The sequence below is a fragment of the Pseudorca crassidens genome, chromosome 17, assembly GCF_039906515.1.
Source record: "Pseudorca crassidens isolate mPseCra1 chromosome 17, mPseCra1.hap1, whole genome shotgun sequence".
NCBI lineage: Eukaryota > Metazoa > Chordata > Mammalia > Artiodactyla > Delphinidae > Pseudorca > Pseudorca crassidens.
Genome location: NC_090312.1, coordinates 82,353,270 through 82,368,086, shown reverse-complemented (window position 1 = coordinate 82,368,086; position 14,817 = coordinate 82,353,270). Strand labels below are relative to the sequence as shown.

Sequence of the window (14,817 nt, the reverse complement as noted above, 5' to 3'; positions counted from 1 at the left end):
CCTCGCAAAATTGGAAGCTCGGGTCACTAGTGGCACACAAGTTGGATGTTGATGGTACAAAGACAAGCATTAGTAACACTGAATCACAACTGCAAGAGCTTAGTCCCCTTTTAATGATCTTTTCATTCATATAATCAGACTGTTACCATTCACTTTTAACACGATCACTTGTTGGTCTCTTTTTTTAACAAAGATCAAGCTATACCTGAAAGTATTAACAGGTAATAGTAACAGGAGAGAATTTAGTTTAAATGTTATGTTTTATCCCTTTCATTTTTATATTTACTTTATTTGCATATTAAGAATACTTTGTTTTCCATTTTATAATAGTGATATTATTTTCCCTTTAAATCAATTTATTGAGTTTGGAAAAGTGCCAAACTAGCAAAAGACAGCAAACCACACAAAAGTCCATCAGTAGGAGACGAGTTGAATAAACTCTACACATCCATACAGAGTATACCAGGCGGCTGTAAAAGAATGAAGACTATCCCTATATACTCACATAAAGCTACCCCCAGGGTGTACGAGGTGAAGAAACGCAAGGTGAAGTAAAGGGCGTATGGTAGGCTATCACTTTCTAAGAAATAGAAGATATATACATCTCCACTCTCAATGAATAGATATACTTTACATATTTATATATACGTGTGTATATATTTGAAAAATATGTATATTTGCCTACATTAAAAATAAAAATATAAACCAGAAGCTGAAAACATATTGTCTAAAGGGGAAGGAGACATGAGGATGAAAGAATTAGGATGACGGCTAGACATATCTGAATATATTTTAAAGATTGGACTTCGGAAATATGTAAATGTTTTATGTAGTTCTAAAACAGAATTAGTGAATTCTGCTTCCAAGAAAACAGAGTAAACCTACTTTTCCCTACCCTCCTGCTAACTGCAGCTGAAAACCCCGGACAGTATATGTAAAACAAACATACAAAGACTCTGAAAGACAGAGAGAGGCAGACAGACTAGAAAGAGACCTCAGAACCTTAGAAATGACCTGGTGAGTTTTCTTTTTTGCCTCAAATGCCCTGAATGAATACTGGAAAAGCTGGTTACTTGGAAATGCCAATGGCCACAGACAAAAAAAAAAAATCCCCCGGGCTTCCCTGGTGGCGCAGTGGTTGAGAGTCCGCCTGCCGATGCAGGGGACACGGGTTCGTGCCCCGGTCCGGGAGGATCCCGCGTGCCGCGGAGCGGCTGGGCCCGTGAGCCATGGCCGCTGAGCCTGCGCGTCCGGAGCCTGTGCCCCGCAACGGGAGAGGCCACAACAGTGAGAGGCCCGCGAACCGCAAAACAAACAAACAAACAAAAAATCCCCGAGAGAAACCTGCTCTCTCAACTCAGAGGACCAGGAAAGGGGCAGCCTAACAAGAAAGAGAATGTTTGGACAGTAACCAGCCTACTCCAGCCAATCACCACAGACAGCTACAGACATACATGTCTCCCACACCCCAGGCCAAGGCTGAGTGGAGACAAAGTGCCCCGTGTCCCCTCTCCTCCAGGTGGTGTTAGAGCAGCACAGGTGGGGAGCCTGGACTTCAAGCCACACCAGTGAGAACGAGGTTCCCCACCCTCTCCAGGCAGGGCGATGTTAGAGGACACAAGATCAATATACAGAAAGCAACTGTACTTCTATACACCATCAGTGACCATATGGAAGCTGAAATTAAAAGCACAATACCATTCATAATAGCTCAAGAAAAGTGAAATCTAATAAAACACGAACAGGAATTTTATGCTGAAAACTAATGAAAGAGAACATCTAAATAAATGGAGAGACCTACCAGATTGATTAACTGAAGGACTCAACAAAGTAAAGATGTCGATTTTCCCCAAATTGATATCCTGGTTTAACATCCTTTCTTTCAGAATGCCAGCAAGCTTTTTATGGAGATGTAGACAAACTTATATGGAAAGGCAACTGAACTAGAATCGTTCAAACAATTCTAAAAATTAGAAAACAAAGTGGGAGGAATCACTCTCCTTGATTTCACTTGATTTCAAGACTTGTATAGCCACGGAAATTAAACAGTGTAGTTCTGGCTGGGGGGAGACACAAAGATCAACGGAATAGAAAAGAAAACCCAGAGAGAAAGCCACACAGATACAACCAACTAATTTTTGACAAAGATGTAAAAGCAATTCAATGGAAGAAGATAGTCTTTTCAACCAACAGAGCTAGATCAACTAGATACTCACAGACCAAAAAAAAAGAAAAAGAAAAGAACTCCAAACTACACTTCACACTTTACACAAAAATTAACTCAAAATTGATCATAAATTTAAATGTATATAAAACTATAAAAATTTTAGAAGATAATATAGGAGAAAATCTTCAGGACCTAGATCTTTGTTAAGAGTTTTTTAGACATAACACCAGAAGCATGATCCCTAAAACAAAAGCTTGGTAAATTGGATTTGAAAAACATTTGTTCTATGAAATATTCTGTTATGACATGAAAAGACAAGCTAGATACTGGGAAAAAATATTTGAAAACCATGAAGCTGACAAAGGACTCATATCTAGAACCCTCAAACCTCAACAGTAAAGCTACGATCCAATTAGAAAATGGGCAAATGACATCTCACCAAAGATGGTATACAAATGGCAAATAGGCACATAAAAGGACGTTCAAGATCACCAGCCCTTGGGGAAATGAAAATTAAGACCACAGGGAACCACCACTACACACTTATTAGAACAGTTAAATAAAAAGCGGTGACAGTACCAAACGCTGGAGGACGCGGAGAAACTGGATTTCTCACAAATTGCTGGTGGCAATGTACGTGGTACAGACATTCTGGAAAACAACCTTGCTTTCTTAAAAAACTAAAAATACGCTTACCAGACAACCTGTCAGTTGCACTCCTGGTTACCTATCCCAGAGAAACGGAAACTTAGGTCCACACACACCTGTACATAATTGTTTATAGTAGCTTTATTAGTAGTGACCAAAACCTGAAAATAACCAAAATGTTCCTCCGTAAATGGATGGTTAAACAAACTGAGGAATAGCCATACCATGGAATAAAAAGAAACCAACTATTGATATCCCAATTTGGATGCATTTCAAGAACATTATGTTGCTAAAGAAACAAGGCTAATCCGAAAGGTCACAAGAGGTATAATTAATTTCATTTGTACAACATTCTCAAAATAAAAACTTCCTAGAGGTAGGAAGCAGAGTGGTGGTTGCCGGGAGAGGGGGAGGGGGAGGGGTATAATTATAAAGGAGTAGGGTGAGGGAGGTCTTTATGGATGGGCTAGTTCTATATCTTGATTGTGGTGATGGTTACACAAATCTACCCATGCGATAGAATAACATAAACCTATATGCATACTTTTTACCAGTGTCATATTCTCGGCTTTGATATTGTACTATGATTATGTAAGATGAAACCACTGGAGGAAGCTGGGTAACGGGTATATGCAACTTCCTTATACTATATTTGTAAATTCCTGTGAATTTATAATTATGTCAAAATAAAAAGATTTTTTTAATTAAAGGGGAGAAGAGAGTTCCTAAAAACTTAAAACGAAATGAAATAAATGAACCTAGTTGTGTAGCAAGTAAGTGGCATAATCACACAGAGAGACTTTATTTCAAGGGACTTTACAATCATTATCCTTAGGATACATCCTAAAGAAAAGAGATTAGCCAAACAAAATCTTCAACTGTTTCCGATAATCATATGGTTGGTGATAAAGTTATTCTTTTTCTGAGACAGTGCTGTGTGTATTGTGAGAAAAAGCGAATGTGCTATTCCATTAACGTCACTGGGAATTGACACTTTTGGTGTAGGTGCAGAGAGACAGACACTGAAGATCAATGAGGCTGAATAAAAATGTGTAGTGCTGGGCTTCCCTGGTGGCGCAGTGGTTGAGAGTCCGCCTGCCGATGCAGGCGACACGAGTTCGTGCCCCGGTCCGGGAGGATCCCACATGCCGCGGAGCGGCTGGGCCCGTGAGCCATGGCCGCTGAGCCTGCGCGTCCGGAGCCTGTGCTCCGCAACGGGAGAGGCCACAAACAGTGAGAGGCCCGCGTACCGCAAAAAAAAAAAAAAAAAGTGTAGTTCTAAATTTGAGTTGGAAATATCAGTATAAACTCACGAAAAATTTTATTGATATTATAGCCAATAAAGGCATAGAAACAATGAACAAGTCGGTAGCAACGATCACCTCTAGAATGTGCTTTCTAAATACCATTTCCCACACTAAGAACAAAAGCTCCTTATATAAGTGGAGCACAGTAATACGTGTGGTAAATATATATATTTATATCCATGATAAATCTAAATATATGTGGTACAGCTGAAATAGCTTCCCACCGGAAGGCAAGGAAGCTATGAAGGATGACTGGAGTCATGACAAAAGGACTCAGAAGTGGCTCTAATTGGTCAAAGATGAGGCAATCTGAGCCTTCATGAGGATGATGGTGATTTCGATGGATGGAAACACATCAAAATCTTTAGATCCATGAACTGATAATGATACTAACAAAAATTCATTCTTCTACTGGATCAAAGCACATCGCCTAGGAAGGATTCCTGCTCTGGGGTGTGTGTCAGAGTGTGTTGGGGTCGGTGGGGAGATAAATTAGTAATTATAGGTACAGGAGACTAAAAATCATCTTTACTTGGGGATGCAATCAGCAAAATTCAGACTGAGGGAATCTCTACAGCATAAATGATGAAATGCTTGCAATATATAAATTGTAAGGAAAAAGAAAGGAAGGGGGAACCTACAGAATAAAGAAATGTATGCGTCACATCAACCAGTTACGATGTATAGACTTATCTGGATTCGGATTCAAACAGTCTATAGAAACTATTATGAATATTTGAACAGTGATTGACTATTTGATAAAATAGAATATAAGAAATTACTGTTAATTGTTATGTGTGGTAATGAGATTATGAGTATGAATTTTTGAAGAGCCCTCTTCTTTTGGAGATATACCCTGAATTACTGTGGATGAAATGATATGATGGCTAGGATTTATTTCAGAAGCACACAGGGGAAGGAGGGGTATGAGGGTAGAAGTGGATGAGGCTATGAAAGAAACGGGATTGACCACACGTTACTGGTTGTTGAAGCTCATTTCCATATACATAAGGGTTCATTATGCTATTTTTTTCTTTTATATATATATGTATATTTAATTTTCTATGATGAAAAAATTAAAAACAATCTGGGTCCATTTTTAAGCTATTTGATAATAATAGTACACGTGGTATCCAGTTATAGCCAAAATCATGAAGGGGCTTCAACACAGCAGGCTTGGGAAACTGCGGTAGACAAAGTCACATTGTCACCCTGATTTACTGGGCACCATGTAAGCACTAAGGCAGTCTGGAGAAGGAATGGTTCTCCCAGCCCTGACTTATGTTTATACAGAAATCTTCTCCCCGAGAGCTCGTCTCATTAATGCTCACCACATTTCCACCAGGCAGGCAGGCAATCTCATCTTCTTCCACAATGACACATAAAATTTCCGGTTCCCTCGAGTTGCTGCTGTAAACGGCAGCCGGGGGCTGCGTGCTCCTAACTCCTCATGAACCTGTGGACCATGGAATTTGGTAACTGATGAGACCACCAGGCGTCTCGGCCCCAATGTGAGGTTCAGGAAATGATGACAGTGACCCAGCAGGACCACTGTGCCCACGTAGCAAAAAAGAGCAAGTGTGACAACATGCATTACCTGGACACCTTCTGGAACTCAGGCCATGGCCCCGGGGGTTTAGCTCAGCTTGAGTGGACGGAGCTAACAAAGTCCTCCTAATCCCAAGCATTCCTTCCCAGGTCAACCTGCCCCCTGCCCCACCTCCATCACCTATTTGTCAAGCCCACGGAAGTTACCCTACCTTTGCACAACCGTCAGTGTTCCCGAAGACGCATCCACTCCTCCTGGAGCCCAGGTTTTCTCCAGATGCAGGCAAACTTACTGCAGGACACCTTGTTGATAAACCTTGGAGACTGTCGAGGATACATTTTGCTAATTTAACAAGTTATAGACACCTGACTCATGTAAGCACTTCGTAGCTGTAAGGTACTCTGTCTTAGTCAGTCCAGGCTGACGTAACAAAATACCATAGACTTGGTGACTTAAACAACAGACCTTTAGTTAATCCTCACAATTCTGGAAACTGGGAAGTCCAGGGTCAAGGTACCAGCAGACCTGGTGTCTGATGGGGACCTACCTCCCGGCTTGCAGACAGCCACCTCTGGCTGTGTCCTCACGTGCGGTCAGGCCCCCCGATGGCTGTTCTCTTGCCGTCTGTCCATCCCCTGCTGGACCAGCGCCTGCTTCACCTACACCCCACTCACATGACCGACCTTCTACACACTTGCTTCCGGCCCAGCTAGTGACTGTTCTACTCTTTAGATCAGAACATCTCCACCATGGTAGCTTATCAAAGGGGCGGTGAGGGCCATGCCCCCCTGCTAGTTTCCCTGGTAACCGATGGGCTAACCTGAGGTTAATTCCCCCTATAACTGGTAACCTTCCCCTTCCCCCAGGAGCTAAGTATGCCACCAAGTCCTGCCGGCCGTCCGCCGCACACGATGGGGTGTCGCTCCAGGACCTTGTTTCAGACACGTAAGGTGCCCCACCCATTAAACCACTGATGTCTCTGTCACTGACTCTGGGCTCTTCCTTTAGTCTTGGGGCTGGACAAGTACAGGGCTTGCAGGCCTGCAGGGTGCAGCCCGACACCTCACATGGCCCAGAGAGAGAGAAAGGGCTCACCCCTGTCCTTTTCTTGTAAGGATGCTAATCCCATCTGGGGGGCTCCATTCTCACGACCTGTCACCCTCCTCCAAACACCATCACATTGGGCTTTCAACATATGAATCTGGGGGAACACAAACATTCTGTCCACAGCAACTTGTCTCGTTGAATAAGTTATAGCAAATACTATTATTACTGTAATTATGGTATATGTACACATAGAGGAATATATTGATATTAGACATTATTTAATTCTTAAAAATGTAAACCAGAAGCTTGTCATCTCTCCTACTATTTAGAAGAGTCTAAACCTCCACCTTACATAGAGTTATTTGTTTTTCACGTCATTGATTAAGCAGGTACTCTATGCAAGAGGGAACAGCAGTGCATAGACCTACAAAGCCCTGCCTGCCTACAGCACGTATTCTGGTGATAAGAATACAGACAATTAAGCAGATGCAAACTAGTATATACAGAATGGATAAACAACAAGGTCCTGCTGTAGAGCACAGGGGATGATATTCAATGTCCTCTAATAAGCCATAATGGAAAAGAATATGAAAAAGAATATATATATATGTATAACTGAATCACTTTGCTGTCCAGCAGAAATTAACACATTGTAAATCAACTATTCTTCAACAAAATAAATTTTTTTAAAAAAGAATACAGGCAATCATGTAAAACTCTGTATTGGCAAAATAACAGTTATGCAACCTAATGACTAAGACCCTTAGTTTACAAACTAAAGTGTGTGGGAAACATTACACAAATTCATTTTTCAATAAATCCATTTGATTTCTATTTTGACCCCCATCCCTACAAAATAGGCAAAAGAAACAAACCTCAGTCACGTGGGGGATTTTCTCTCATCCTTCTGCCGGCTCCAGTCAGGGGGTGATGAGGTGTCAGCCCACCTCAGGGGGGCCTCACCAATTCATTCGTCCATGTAAGTCCCCACCGGCACACTCCACGTCCTGTTTCTTTGCACTGACTTGATTTTTTTAAATACTGCATTGAAATAGGATTTATCTTGATGACAGCATTTGGGGTGGGGGGTGTCTCCTTAGGTTTTGCTCTCAAGGTAAGTGCCTCACTCACCCCCCGGTCCTAAGCAGACAAGCCAACATCTGAAGCCCCTCTGGCCTTGGGGTTGCTCCTTCCCGACGCTCACCCAAGCCTCGCGTCGGGGAGCTTGGACTCAGGGAAATTTCTGAGGGTTGTTACTTATTTCTACAGATTTCCTTTCCTTCCAACGGAGCAGAATATTATTTTATTTTTCTCAAAGATGGGACAGGAACTTACAAAATCACTCCTCCTGAGAGAGTGTTTTCTGACTTTGGGTTTACTTGATTAGGCACCTGGAGGCAGCCTGTCCAGATTCGTGGAAGATCATCGGTGCCCGGGGGCCCTGCTCCCATGTCCAGGGCAACGTTCCTACTTTTCTGGCCGATGGAAATTAAGTCCAGGAAGTAACTCAGAGCCAAAAATCAGTCAGTTGTGAATGACAACTTATTTTTAATCGTGTTAAACTGCTAACTCCCCAATTAACTTCTCCATCCAGAAAGTGCTTTTCTCCCGATGAAGCTCAGAGCTTCCCGACAGCAGTAAAAATGTTAGAGCCCATCAGCTCCACTGGCTGACATTCAGAGTCAGCGGTACTTGAAGTTATATTTTAAAAGGCTCATGGGGGAAAAAATCATTCAAAAAGCATTTAGCTCTTCAAACGTGTTCAAGCCCAAGGGTTCACTGCATTCTAATTACTCTGGTAACTGCTTTGCAAATAAAAACTTACAAGCAGAAAATAAACAGGGGAAGAGAATGGCCAATAGCTTCCGTCAAAAAAGATGAAGATAAAGAAATTATATGTTTAGAGTAAGGTGTTTTAAAATACTGTATACCTCAAAGGAAAAATGGTCTTGAAGCAAGCTCTTTCCTAAGTGAAATATCTTTTTTCCCCCTAAGAAACTTAGAAAGAGCCTTTGTAAAACCAGAAATCCCTCTCTGAGGGATTCACATATCCATGGCAACAACAGTGTGTGACAATAAAATTAGCTTCAGAAACAGAAGAAATAGAAGATATTCAAGTACAGAGAGATTAGGGGATGATTCAGGACACAGTGATCTCTACGTATATTTTAAAAATTATCCCTTGCCAGAAAGGATTTGAGATGACTTAAAAGGAAGCATAAAATCTAACCAGATAACTCCCTCCTGTGAGAGCACCGCAATCATAACTAACTGCTGGACAATCATGGACAGGAAGACACTGGAGCTCACCAAAAAAACACCCCACATCCAAGACAAAGGAGAAGCCGCAAGGAGACGGCAGGAGGGGCGCAATCACAGTAAAATCAAATCCCATAATCGCTGGGTGGGTGACTCACAGACTGGAGAACACTTACACCACAGAAGTCCACCCACTGGAGGGAAGGTTCTGAGCCCCACGTCAGGCTTCCCAACCTGGGGGTCCGGCAACAGGAGGAGGAATTCCCAGAGAATCAGACTTTGAAGGCTGGTGGGATTTGACTGCAGGACTTCAACAGGACTGGGGGAAACAGAGACTCCACTCTTGGAGGGCACACACAAAGTAGTGTGCACACTGGGACCCAGGGGAAGGAGCAGTGACCCCGGGGGAGACTCAACCAGACCTACCTGCTAGTGTTGGAGGGTCTCCTGCAGAGGCAGGGGCTGGCTGTGGCTCACCGTGGGGACAAGGACACTGGCAGCAGAACTTCTGGGAAGTACCCCTTGGCGTGAGCCTTCCCAGAGTCCACCATTAACCCCACTGAAGAGCCTCTAGGCTCCAGTGGTGGGTTGCCTCAGGCCAAAAACCCACCAGGGAGGGAACTCAGCCCCACCCTTCAGCTGACAAGCAGATTAAAGTTTTACTCAGCTCTGCTCACCAGAGCAACACCCAGCTCTACCCACCACCAGTCCCTCCCATCAGGAAGCTTGCATAAGCCTCTTAGATAGCCTCATCCACCAGAGGGCAGACAGTAGAAGCAAGAAGAACTACAATCCTGCAGCCTGTGGAACAAAAACCACATTCACAGAAAGACAGACAAGATGAAAAGGCAGAGGGCTATGTACCAGATGAAGGAACAAGATAAAACCCCAGAAAACAGCTAAATGAAGTGAGGATAGGCAACCTTCCAGAAAAAGAATTCAGAATAATGATAGTGAAAATGATCCAGGACCTTGGAAAAAGAATAGAGGCAAAGATTGAGAAGATGCAAGAAATGTTTAACAAAGACCTAGAAGAACTGAAGAACAAACACCTAGAAGAATTAAAGAACAAAGAAACAGGGATGAACAATACAATAGCTGAAATGAAAAATACACTAGAAGGAATCAAAAGCAGAATAACTGAGGCAGAAGAATGGATAAGTGACCTGGAAGACAGAATGGTGGAATTCATTGCCACAGAACACAATAAAGAAAAAGCAATGAAAAGAAATGAAGACAGCCTAAGAGACCTCTGGGACAACACTAAACACACCAACATTCACTTTATAGGGGTCCCAGAGGGAGGAAAGAGAGAGAAAGGACCAGAGAAAATATTTGAAGAGATTATAGTTGAAAAGTTCCCTAACATGGGAAAGGAAATAGCCACCCAAGTCCAGGAAACTCAGAGAGTCCCAGGCAGGATAAACTCAAGGAGAAACACGCCGAGACACGTAGTAAACAAATTGACAAAAATTAAAGACAAAGAAAAATTATTAAAAGCAACAAGGGGGCTTCCCTGGTGGCGCAGTGGTTGAGAGTCCGCCTGCCGATGCAGGGGACACGGGTTCGTGCCCTGGTCTGGGAAGATCCCATATGCCGCGGAGCAGCTAGGCCCGTGAGCCATGGCCGCTGAGCCTGCGCATCTGGAGCCTGTGCTCTGCAACGGGAGAGGCCACAACAGTGAGAGGAACGCGTACCGAAAATTAAATAAATAAATAAATAAATAAAAGCAACAAGGGGAAAACAACAAATAACATACAAGGGAACTCCCATGAAGTTAACAGCTGATTTCTCAGCAGAAACTCTACAAGCCAGAACGGAGTGGCACAATATATTTACAGTGATGAAAGGGAAGAAACTACAACTAAGATCACTCTACCCAGCAAGGATCTCATTCAGATTTGATGGAGAAATCAAAAGCTTTACAGACAAGCAAAAGCTAAGAGAATTCAGCACCACCAAACCAGCTCTACAACAAATGCTAAAGGAACTTCTCTAAGTGGGAAACACAAGAGAAGAAAAGGACCTACAAAGAAAAACCCAAAACAACTCAGAAAATGGTAATAGGAACATACATATCGATAAGTACCTTAAACGTGAATGGATTAAATGCTCCAACCAAAAGACACAGGCTCACTGAATGGATACAAAAACAAGACCCATATATATGCTGTCTACAAGAGACCCACTTCAGACCTAGGGACACATACAGACTGAAAGTGAGGGGATGGAAAAAGATATTCCATGCAAATGGAAATCAAAAGAAAGCTGGAGTAGCAATACTCATATCAGATAAAATAGACTTTAAAATAAAGAATGTTACAAGAGACAAGGAAGGATCAATCCAAGAAGAAGATATAACAATTAGAAATATATATACATCCAACATAGGAGCACCTCAATACATAAGGCAACTGCTAACAGCTAGAAAAGAGGAAATAGACAGTAGCACAATAACAGCGGGGGACTTTAACACCTCACTTACACCAATGGACAGATCATCCACAGAAAATTAATAAGGAAACACAAGCTTTAAATGACACAATAGACCAGATAGATTTAATTGATATTTATAGGACATTCCATCTGAACAGCAGATTACACTTTCTTCTCAAGTGTACATAGAACATTCTCCAGGATAGACCACATCTTGGGTCACAAATCAAGCCTCAGTAAATTTAAGAAAATTGAAATCATATCAAGCATCTTTACTGATCACAACACTATGAGATTAGAAACAAATTACACGGAAAAAGATCATAAAAAACACAAACACATGGAAGCTAAAAAATACATTGCTAAATAACCAAGAGATCACAGAAGAAATCAAAGAGGAAAAAAAAAATACCTAGAGACAAATGACAATGAAAACACGATGATCCAAAATTTATGGGATGCAGCAAAAGCAGTTCTAAGAGGTAAGTTTATAGCAATACAATCCTACCTCAAGAAACAAGAAAAATCTCAAATAAACAATCTAAATTTACACCTAAGGAACTAAAGAAAAAAGAACAAACAAAACCCAAAGTTAGTAGAAAGAAAGAAATCATAAAGATCACAGCAGAAATAAATGAAATAGAAACAAAGAAAACAATAGCAAAGATCAATAAAACTAAAAGCCGTTTCTTTGAGAAGATAAACAAAATTGATAAACATTTAGCCATGATGTTCTACTACAAGAGTTGCTTGTAGTAGTCTCTCAGGATGCTTTGTATTTCTGCGGGGTCCGTTGTAACTTCTCCTTTTTCATGTTTATCATGTTTAAATAGCCAAAGCAGTCTTGAGGGAAAAAACGGAGCTGGAGGAATCAGACTCCCTGACTTCAGACTGTACTACAAAGCTACAGTAATCAAGACAATATGGTACTTGCACAAAAACAGAAATATAGATCAATGGAACAGGATAGAAAGCCCAGAAAGAAACCCACACACATATGGTCAACTAATCTATAACAAAGGAGGCAAGGATATACAATGGAGAAAAGACAGTCTCATCAATAAGTGGAGCTGGGAAAACTGGACAGCTACATGTGAAAGAATGAAATTAGAACACTCCCTAACACCATACACAAAAATAAACTCCAAATGGGTTAAAGACCTAAATATAAGACCAGACACTATAAAACTCTTAGAGGAAAACATAGGCAGAACACTCTTTGACATAAATCACAGCAAATCCTTTTTGACCCACCTCCTAGAGAAATGGAAATAAAAACAAAAACAAATGGGACCTAATGAAACTTAAAAGCTTTTGCACAGCAAAGGAAACCATAAACAAGACGAAAAGACAACCCTCAGAATAGAGGAAAATATTTGCAAACGAATCACAGAGAAAGGATTAATCTCCAAGATATATAAACAGATCATGCAGCTCAATATTAAAAAGCAAACAACCCAATCCAAAAATGGGCAGAAGACCAAAATAGACATTTGTCCCAAGAAGACATACAGATGGCCAAGAAGCACATGAAAATCTGCTCAGCATCACTAATCATTAGAGAAATGCAAATCAAAACTACAGTGAGGTATCACCTCACACCGGTTAGAATGGGCATCATCAGAAAATCTACAGACAACAAATGCTGGAGACAGTGTGGAGAAAAGGGGACCTCTCGCACTGTTGGTGGGAATGGAAATTGATACAGCCACTATGGAGAACAGTATTGACACTCCACAAAAAACTAAAAATAGAATTACCATATGACGCAGCAATCCCACTATTGGGCATGTGCCCAGAGAAAACCATAATTCAAAAAGACACATGTACCCCAATGTTCATTGCAGCACTATTTACAATAGCCAGGTCATGGAAGCAACCTAAGTGTCCATCGACAGACGAATGGATAAAGAAGATGTGGTACATATATACAATGGAATATTACTCATAACAGGGAATGAAATTGGGTCATTTGTAGAGATGTGGATGGACACAGAGACTGTCATACAGAGTGAAGGACGACCAGAGGCTTCTGCAAGGGCACACAGCCAGGGCGCCTCTCTATCCGTGGGTTAGATATAAGTTAATCCAAATGTGCTGCAGAGTTGAGAACTGCTGATGAAGGGACGATTGCAAAGACTGCTTTTCCTTCCAAGGGGTGATCAAAAAACTTCAGCAACTGTTAATTCTGCAAATGCTTTGAGTTTACCAAGGTAGACTCTGGGATACCGAAGACTCAGAACAGTCTGAATGACTTTAAAACAAATCAATCCAAAAGAAAAACTCTTTAAGTTGTTCTCCAGTTATTAGAAGTTTTAAAGGTTAATACAATGCTATCTGTTTACTTCACCAGTATGACAACTGAAGCAGAAATAATAAGAAGTCCTTCAGCGCAATACAGCGACCCCAAGGTTATTCCTCTTTCGTGTTTTGCTCCGCATTTGGAGCAGCCTCCAAACATACATGTTGCAATTGCATTGTGATTGGTGTGTGCCTGGTGTACCCCTGCACATCATAAATAATGGAAGAGGACAAACTGACTTCATAGATAACATAATTACCCACTTTAGGATCAATTAAAGCAGGAAAGATGTTAAATTCACCTTATGTTTCCATTAATTTGGTACACGGTCCCAAACAACTAAATGCCACTGTACAGAAAGATCCAGTTGACCATAGGTTGCAATTCTAAGGTAATGGCCACTGATCACTAAGTCACATTCTCTTTATTGGATGACTAACCAGTGAAGTAGCACTCTATTATTATCCATTTGCCACCAGTTATGTACAGTATAAGGTGAGAGGCAATGTTGATATATTGCTGAATAAAAACGTCTAAAAAAAAAAATCTAACCAGAGAGTATAAATCAAAACCGGATGCAGAAAGAGAAAGAAAAACAACGTTCATAAAATAAAGGCATAAAATAGAGGCAGGAAAGAAGCTGAAATAGGCCCGCAGAGTAACTGATCATGAGTGCAATTATATCTCGTGTGGACTAGTGGCAATGTTGAAACAGACTCTGAAAGTGAGATTTGGAAAGAGCCTAGGGAATTGCTGTTACTACATCCACACAGCACAGAATCGGAAGCCCAGGGAAAGACACGTATTGGACCGACCGGGTAGGAGTTGATCTTCTTTCCTTCAAGCTTCATATCCTTGCTGCTTTTGCTGCTTCGACCTCAGACCTTGTCTCTCCTTTTTCATCCGGGTGAATCCCTGAGGGTAACCAATGAGGACGAGCAAGAGGATGGAGATTTAGAGGCAAAATACCGATAGGTATTGACAGAAGCTGGTTAACTTATTGTCCAGAGGTCACCGTGCTGGTTGTCGGTGTGACAGGGAAGGGAATACAAAACATAGAAAAGGATGTGAGTGGGAAAGTTAGTCACACCATCACCTTACT

The 14,817-nt window shown here is 41.5% G+C and overlaps 1 protein-coding gene across 1 annotated transcript in view; it reads right to left on the bottom strand.

Annotated features, from left to right (window-relative positions):
• LOC137210455 (uncharacterized) overlaps positions 1-14,817 on the bottom strand; it is a 70,319-nt gene that overhangs the window by 26,573 nt on the left and 28,929 nt on the right. Inside the window, exons 12-15 of the mRNA XM_067712342.1 lie at positions 6,767-14,734; positions 5,883-5,994; positions 5,454-5,578; positions 2,872-2,976 (exon numbers count right to left, since the gene is read on the bottom strand). The gene's annotated coding sequence lies outside the window, so the exon portion shown is untranslated. The remainder of the gene's footprint in view (positions 1-2,871; positions 2,977-5,453; positions 5,579-5,882; positions 5,995-6,766; positions 14,735-14,817) is intronic.